The 6964-nt window shown below is 44.5% G+C and overlaps 1 long non-coding RNA gene across 1 annotated transcript; it reads right to left on the bottom strand.

Annotated features, from left to right (window-relative positions):
- Positions 1–3039: 3039 nt before the first annotated feature.
- On the bottom strand, positions 3040–3527 carry LOC112944695. The gene is made up of 3 exons (XR_003248817.1): positions 3400–3527; positions 3203–3327; positions 3040–3117 (listed from the first exon to the last, which is right to left on the bottom strand). It is a non-coding gene; the product is annotated as an uncharacterized LOC112944695 (long non-coding RNA).
- Positions 3528–6964: the final 3437 nt, after the last annotated feature.

Genomic DNA, 6964 nt, shown 5'->3' with positions numbered 1-6964 from the left:
AACCTCACTTAGCATAAGAATATGCCCACGCCTAGAAAAGTAACTATGTAATCTGGGAGAATGATTACCACATGAGAGGTCTATCAAAAACATGTAGGATACATTGATTTTGATCCATTAAGAAACAAATGAACAAACAAACAAACAAACACCTCAAGCAGGCAAAGATTTCACGGCACTTGCCAAACAAAATCCTTCCCCATGCTAGCTGCTGTGCATCATCTGTTTGCCCTTTCCCAAAGGGCACAAAGACCACCATAACCTTCCACAAGCTCTCAACAATGTCACTCAACTCATGCTTAACATTTTAAGGCTAAGCTAACCTCTGTGGGGCACTGACTTCCCAAAGAGATGCCTCAAGCTTTCCCATGCAGACAGCATCTATCACACCACAGCCCAGGCTCAACCCTTCATGGCCCACGCCACCCAGAGGAGCCTAGAGGGAATGAGGTGCATCTAGAGCCAGACGCTCATCTCCTGCTTGCTATAAGAAGCCAAAGACGCCAGATGGTTTGCGCTAGGTATCAGGAAAGGGCTGATAAATGAAGTGCAACCAGGGCTTGGCCACAAAAAGAGAGGGGAAGGTCAGAAATGCAGCTCTTGTGCCAGCATTTTGAGTGCGAGCACACGAGCTCCAGCCCTGGTGGAAGGAGCAGGTTCCCCCCGAGGGCCACGCTGGGGCCTTGCTTACCGGAGGAAACCCGTCTTCCCCCGAGGCAACAGAGCTGCACCAGCAGCTTCCCCACACCTTCTCCCCACAGTCAGCCCAGGCAGGACATGAGACGCCTGAGGCCAAACCACCCATTCCTCCATCAGCACCATCCCTGCAGCACACTAGGGAGAGCTGTCCCTTGCATTCTTCTTTCCATAAGATATGAGGTGCTGAGTGGAGAAGGGAATGGGATGGGGTGAGAAAATCCCAAATCTACATCCTTTCTCCTCATTCTGGTTGCTGCCTTCTTGAGAAAGGATCTGATTTTCCACCTGCCTTCAAAAGCATACTAAGAAGATGTTTTGGTCAGTATTTTCCGTACAGGTTTATTAGTTTTGATTCTATTTTATGGGTGGATGTGCAGCTTGGATGATCATAGAATGCTTAAGGTTGAAAGGGACCTCCAGAAATCATCCAGTCCAACCCCCTGCACACACAGGGTCACCCAGAGCACGGGGCACAGGGCTGCATCCAAGCGGGTTTTAAGATCTCCAAAGAAGGAGACTCCACAACCTCTCTGGGCAGCCTGTGCCAGGGCTCTGGCACCCTCACTGTCAAAAAGTGTTTTCTCGAGTTCCTGTGGAACTTTTGGTGCCTCAGCTTGTGACCGTTTCCTCTAGTCCTGTCGCTGGCCACCACTGGAAAGAGGCCGCCCCCTCCTCCTCACTGCCTCCCTTGAGGTTGTGGAGTCTCCTTCTTTGGAGATCTTTAAAACCTGCTTGGATGCAGCCCTGTGCCCCGTGCTCTAGGTGACCCTGCGTGAGCAGGGGGGTTGGACTAGACGACCTCTGAGGTCCCTTCCAACCTTGGGCATTCTATGATTCTATGATTTATAGACACCGAACAGGTCCCCCCTCAGCCTCCTCTTCTCCAGGCTGAACAGGCCCAGCTCCCTCAGCTTTTGCTCGTAGGGCAGATGTTCCAGGCCCCTGATCATCCTCGTAGATGATATTTGCTAGAGTTATGGGGACAGTGTTTACATGTCTCAACGCATGTGTTTTTATTAGATATCCATCAGGTTTCACCATCTATTTTGATCCTGGCTGGCTGCAGAAGATTCCCGTACGAAGGGCTGAGGAGAAGAGAGAGAGAGGATAAAAAAAACCCAAACAAACAAAAAAAAAAAAAAAAAAAAAAAAAAAAAAAAAAAAAAAAAAAAAAAAAAAAAAAAAAAAAAACACACAGCTGGTCTCTGCAGCATGTCTTGTGACCCACACCCATCCTAGGCTTGAAAATAAATTCCTGGTATTCTATGCACACAGTGAAAGAAGAAAAACTGTACCTCATGAAACCAAATACCAGGTGTAGTAAACATCCTTCTAGAGAAGTTCTTATGGAGAGGGTAAAAAAAAAAAAAAAAAGAAAAGAAAGAGAAGAAAAAAAGCTTTTCACTTTTGTTTTTACAGAGGCAAAATTCATAGTTGAAGTGCCTGGTGAATTTAGTGACGTGGGACAATTCCTAGCTACAGGGAAGCCACAAAAATGAAATGGTAAGCTAGCCTTTCTTCTACTGCAGAGTGCTTGAAGTTTGCGGGCAGAGAGAATCTGTTTCATTACCAAAGAAAAGTAATTTCAAGAGCCAACTATATGTGCAATTAACCTCCCCGACATGAGAGCCAAAGAAAGAGCTATGGACATAGTGACCAAAGCTCCAACCCCTTAGGACCATTGAGAAAGCTCATATATAAAAACTGTGATTTGCACCAAAGAGCAGAAGGCAAAGCAAGACAGGGCTTCTCATCCACACGGATATCTATCCCAATTTCCTTCACAGTTGAGGAAGTTGTGAAAGAGGACATAAATTTTATCTCTGCTGTAGCATTCCAACAAAACATTCATCATTTCTCCCTTTCTTTCACTTCATTAGGGAGACTGCTTTCTGGATGTTTGCCTGTTTACTGTTCACGTCTCTACCCAGAGGTATGTATAGCACAATCCACATCTAGGAATTTGTGGAAATATTGACACACAAGCACACAAGTTGCAGTTATGACAGTGACCCTGTAAGAACCTCCAAGCTGAAAGAAAGAGACACACCTTGCTGCCCATGTTCCTAGAGCATCCCCCACCTTTTCACCATAATATTGAATAACCAAATTCCAAGTCATCCTTATAACCCTAATTCTCTTGGAGTTGGTTTTGTATTTAAATATGATAGACCAAAAAAAATAAATAAATAAAAATAAATATTTTAGGTTTTTGTCAGCAAGTGAAAGCTGCTTGTGAACATGTATTTTTTCCAGGTTAGAAATCTGTGCAAGACCACAACACATACAGCATGCAAGGCAAAACAGACAAGTGTTGCTCACCTCACTCGATGCAGTCCAGGAGTAGACTACCACAATCCCTGGTGCTCCCTGCATGAGGGCTTCAGGCTTCTGGCCAAAAAACTCCCCATTCCACTCCTGCAAGTGTGCCAAGGTCCTCAGGGAGAAATCCCACATCATATCCCCTAGCCAGACTTTAGCGTAACCACCTTCTCAGGGGTACCTTTCATAAGGTCCTTTATTCCAGGGAGGTGAGACTGATGCATTCACAGTTCCAAAACTGATACCAAACTTAAAAGTGAAGAGGACCAAGAGGCAGAACAAGTGTTCTTCTCTTCCTGTTATGCTCTTTAAGCAAGAACTTCATTGTTGATTTCCTTAACAGAGCTACACATCTCTTTGAGCTCAGGATTGTCTTACCTTTATGCATGTATAACTGAGTACATTGTGAGCATTTTCAGTACCAACAGCCTCCAGTAGATACAAATCCCCTTCCTAGGAAGTTCTGTAGGCTTAATTTTTCCTAACAGCCAGAGCCAACTCAGAGACACTTGTCACTGCCCCACACCTAACTAACCATGGCCAGCAGAAACCAGGGTACTGCCCTGCCATTGGGAGGCTCAACTAAGCACAGCCTCAGTCATCTTCCCCTGAGCCCCACAGCCCAGGGTGACTCTTGAGCTGCCTTCTCACAGCTGGGCTCTTCTTCCAGCTGTGCTGGGTAAGCTAAGGGCACTCCCAGAGAAGGATAATTAGCAGTCACTAATTGCAGGGCTGAGGTGCTTTCCTTAATAAGCATAGGGCTGTATGTGCTCTGGCAGTGCAACAGAGGCCAGAACTTCGTTATAAATAAAATAAGGAGATAGTTATTTAGATACTGTTGTGATTCAGGCTTCTTTTGAGAAAACCTTTTCAGTGACTGATGCAATCTTTAAATTCTTGAGCTCTCAAGATAGTAAGGGTCAGGACAGAACCTGACCCTTACCATGTTTACGTACCTAAAACACGGGAATGCCCACTCTCAGACCATTTAATTTTTTATTTAGTCTGGCTACTTGCCTCTCACGCTTTATATAACTTTGGCAATGAGAACAGACTGAGTTATTTCACAATGAATTTTGACGCTTCTTCCTGGTGAAATCATAAGCTTATGATATTTTTGTTCAGCTCCCTGCTGGGGAGGAAAGTTTCCCATTCAAATAAATTCATCTGGGTTTTAATTCACCAAAAAAAAAAAAAAAAAAAAAAGGATTTATGAAACAAATTTGGTCAAATCACTAAGTCCATATTGGGTGCTAAAAATACCTAGTTGTCTGTGCTTTAAAAACTCATGCTTTTATTTTCTAAACATGCATAGCTACTTAAGCATAGAGACCTCTTGCATTCCTCAGCCTTCCCCTGGAAAATGTTACAGCAAAATCTACTCAGAGTTGTCCTGCCTGCTAATAGCAGATCCCTCCATTTGTGGAAGTTATAGTTTGTTCTCAACTGACTTGGAAAAATTTGTGAAAATATTTAGCACCCGAGTCCTTCAATGAATAGTGTACCCTTTGCAATGTTTGTTTTCCTGCCATACCTGCCTGCTTGTTCACCAGTGTGCCATGCTCACTAATATCAGAGATTCTTGCATTTGCTGGAACCAGTTTGTACCATTACCATCAACTGTCCAGTTCACAGATAAAAACCACATTCAGAGATAACAGTCTGTCTCCTTGAGGTCTTGGAAAGGTCATTTAGCCTTTCTGTGCTTCACTGCTCCATCTTTAAAATGGGAGTGACAGTGCTCCTTTTTGGGGATGCTGGAAGAATAGTTTTATCAGAGATGCAGGCACTACAGTTAGCAAGATCCTTCTGTGCTTCCAAACAAATGTGCAAAAAAATACCCTGTTCTGTCAGATCATCTCCAAGATGGAGCAGAGGAAGAAGAAGGGGACATTATTTACACAGCTGGAGCCATGACCGGACAGCAATGCGAGTTGAGGGGGATCTATTTTTTCCGGGATTCTTCTCTTGACAATGTAACAGCCTTTGCACATTTTCCCTTTCTTTAGCCAGACTTCTAACCAAAACAAAACTTGTTCAGTGCTGTTGTCTGCCAGCCTTCCCTTTCCTGCCTGCTCCTGCTTCTCTCCCTTTGCAAAGTGTCAACTTCAATTGAATCTGACACCCGATCACAAAGACAGAGATTCCCAGAAACTGGAGAGGAATCCGTAGCTAGGAAAACTCCAGCACTGGAGAGGTGGGTGCAGGCTGCATCTGCCTTACTGCCCCTCTGGCCGGCCAGTCGGCACCGACGGGCCTGAGGTCACAGCGTGTGACGTGGCTGGGAGCAGGAGGCTGGGAAAAGAGGCAATAAAGTTGTAAATAAGCCAATTTCTGGGAATCCTGGTGTGCTTAGTGCTGCTGCCCACTGAGCGAGTTGTCTGCTTTTTGCCCAGGTGAGCCAGACACAACGTGCCAGGCATTTGTTGGAGAGACTGTCATTCTGCCTTGTAACGTCACCTCTTCTGGAGAGCTGGATCTTTCCAATTCAAAGCTCTACTGGCAGAAGGAGTCTGTTTTGGTGCATTTTTTTCACAATGGAGCAGATTCACTGGATTACCAAGACATGAATTACCATGACAGGACCAGTCTTTTTTTGGATGAGGTGAAGCATGGCAACTTCTCCCTCCAGCTCTCCAATGTCCGATTAGACGATACAGCCGTGTACACCTGCATCTATAAGCAGAGTAGGACTCCCTCCAGGAAAACACAGAAATCTAGAATTAAACTGTATGTATCAGGTAAGACTTTTATACTTCTTTACTTCAATGAAGTGACTGAGGAGGGCATTTCCTGATGATACAACCCAAATACAGACACTGATGGGGATGAGTCCAAAATGTAAAGTGACTCTCCGCTCAGTTTCCTACTGTTTTTACTTTGGTTGGAAGAATAGGGTGGGAGAAGGGAAAAATAAGCATCTTTGCTACACTTGAGCATGGAATATCCACAGAAGCAGCAGGGCTGCTGAAGGCAGCCCCCTGCGCCCTCCTTCTCCCTTCTCCCTTCACAGGATCCGTTGCTGAGTCCTGAGACCTCTGAGCTTTTCAGCATTTAGCTATTCATGTTTCAGTATTGCATCTACCTTGTCCCCAGAGGAATGGGGGAGTTTCTTTCACTGTTTGCACTTGTGGCTGTGAATCAAGATTACATTAATCTCTGCCAAGTGGATCCCAAGTCCAGGCCGTGCACCCTTTCTGATCAAAGAGAGATGGGTGCTAATCCCCTTTCCACTTGTAGCTGGGACATCACAGAATCACAGACTGGCTGAGGTTGGAAGGGACCTCCAGAGATCATCCAGACCACCCCTCCTGCTCCAGCAGGGACACCCAGAGCACGGGGCACAGGGCGGCATCCAGGCGGGTTTGGAAGATCTCCAGAGAAGGAGACTCCACAGCCTCCCTGGGCAGCCTGTGCCAGGGCTCTGGCACCCTCACAGTGAAGAAATTTTTCTTGGAGATATAGACCTAGTGGCAAAGCTGGACTCCTGCAACAGGAAAATCATTTCTCTCCCCTCATAAAGTGAGTGATACAGTAAGACGTGTTTGAATAATGCCGACTATGAAGCTTGCATGTTCGAGTTAACTAGAAGCATATCCAGTAGAATGAGGGGTTGTTCACTTTGACCAATTGAACAATGGGAATAGCAAATTAGGCAAAGAAGATACAGGTGAAAACAAAATATACGTCTTTAAGGTTTTGTTTTGCTTGAGTAAATTAGCTGGTAAGTTTCATCTAAATCAACCACACACATCAGTCAGCTTAAAGAAAGTTTGTTTTCAAGTAATTTAAACTCTTCTTTTTTTAACACATAATTCTTAAATATATTTTAAAAGATAAAGTGAAATACTTTTTTTTTCCAGAAAATTTTAAAGAGAAATGCAGTCATTTTGAAAATTCAGAACAAAATATTTCCATCATTTCATTTTTGGGAGAAGGAAAG

The sequence above is a fragment of the Nothoprocta perdicaria genome, unplaced genomic scaffold, assembly GCF_003342845.1.
Source record: "Nothoprocta perdicaria isolate Ctin4 unplaced genomic scaffold, notPer1 scaffold_171, whole genome shotgun sequence".
NCBI classification, from domain to species: Eukaryota; Metazoa; Chordata; class Aves; order Tinamiformes; family Tinamidae; genus Nothoprocta; species Nothoprocta perdicaria.
The sequence above is the reverse complement of the archived record's forward strand: the minus strand, read 5'-3'. Positions and strand labels throughout refer to the sequence as shown.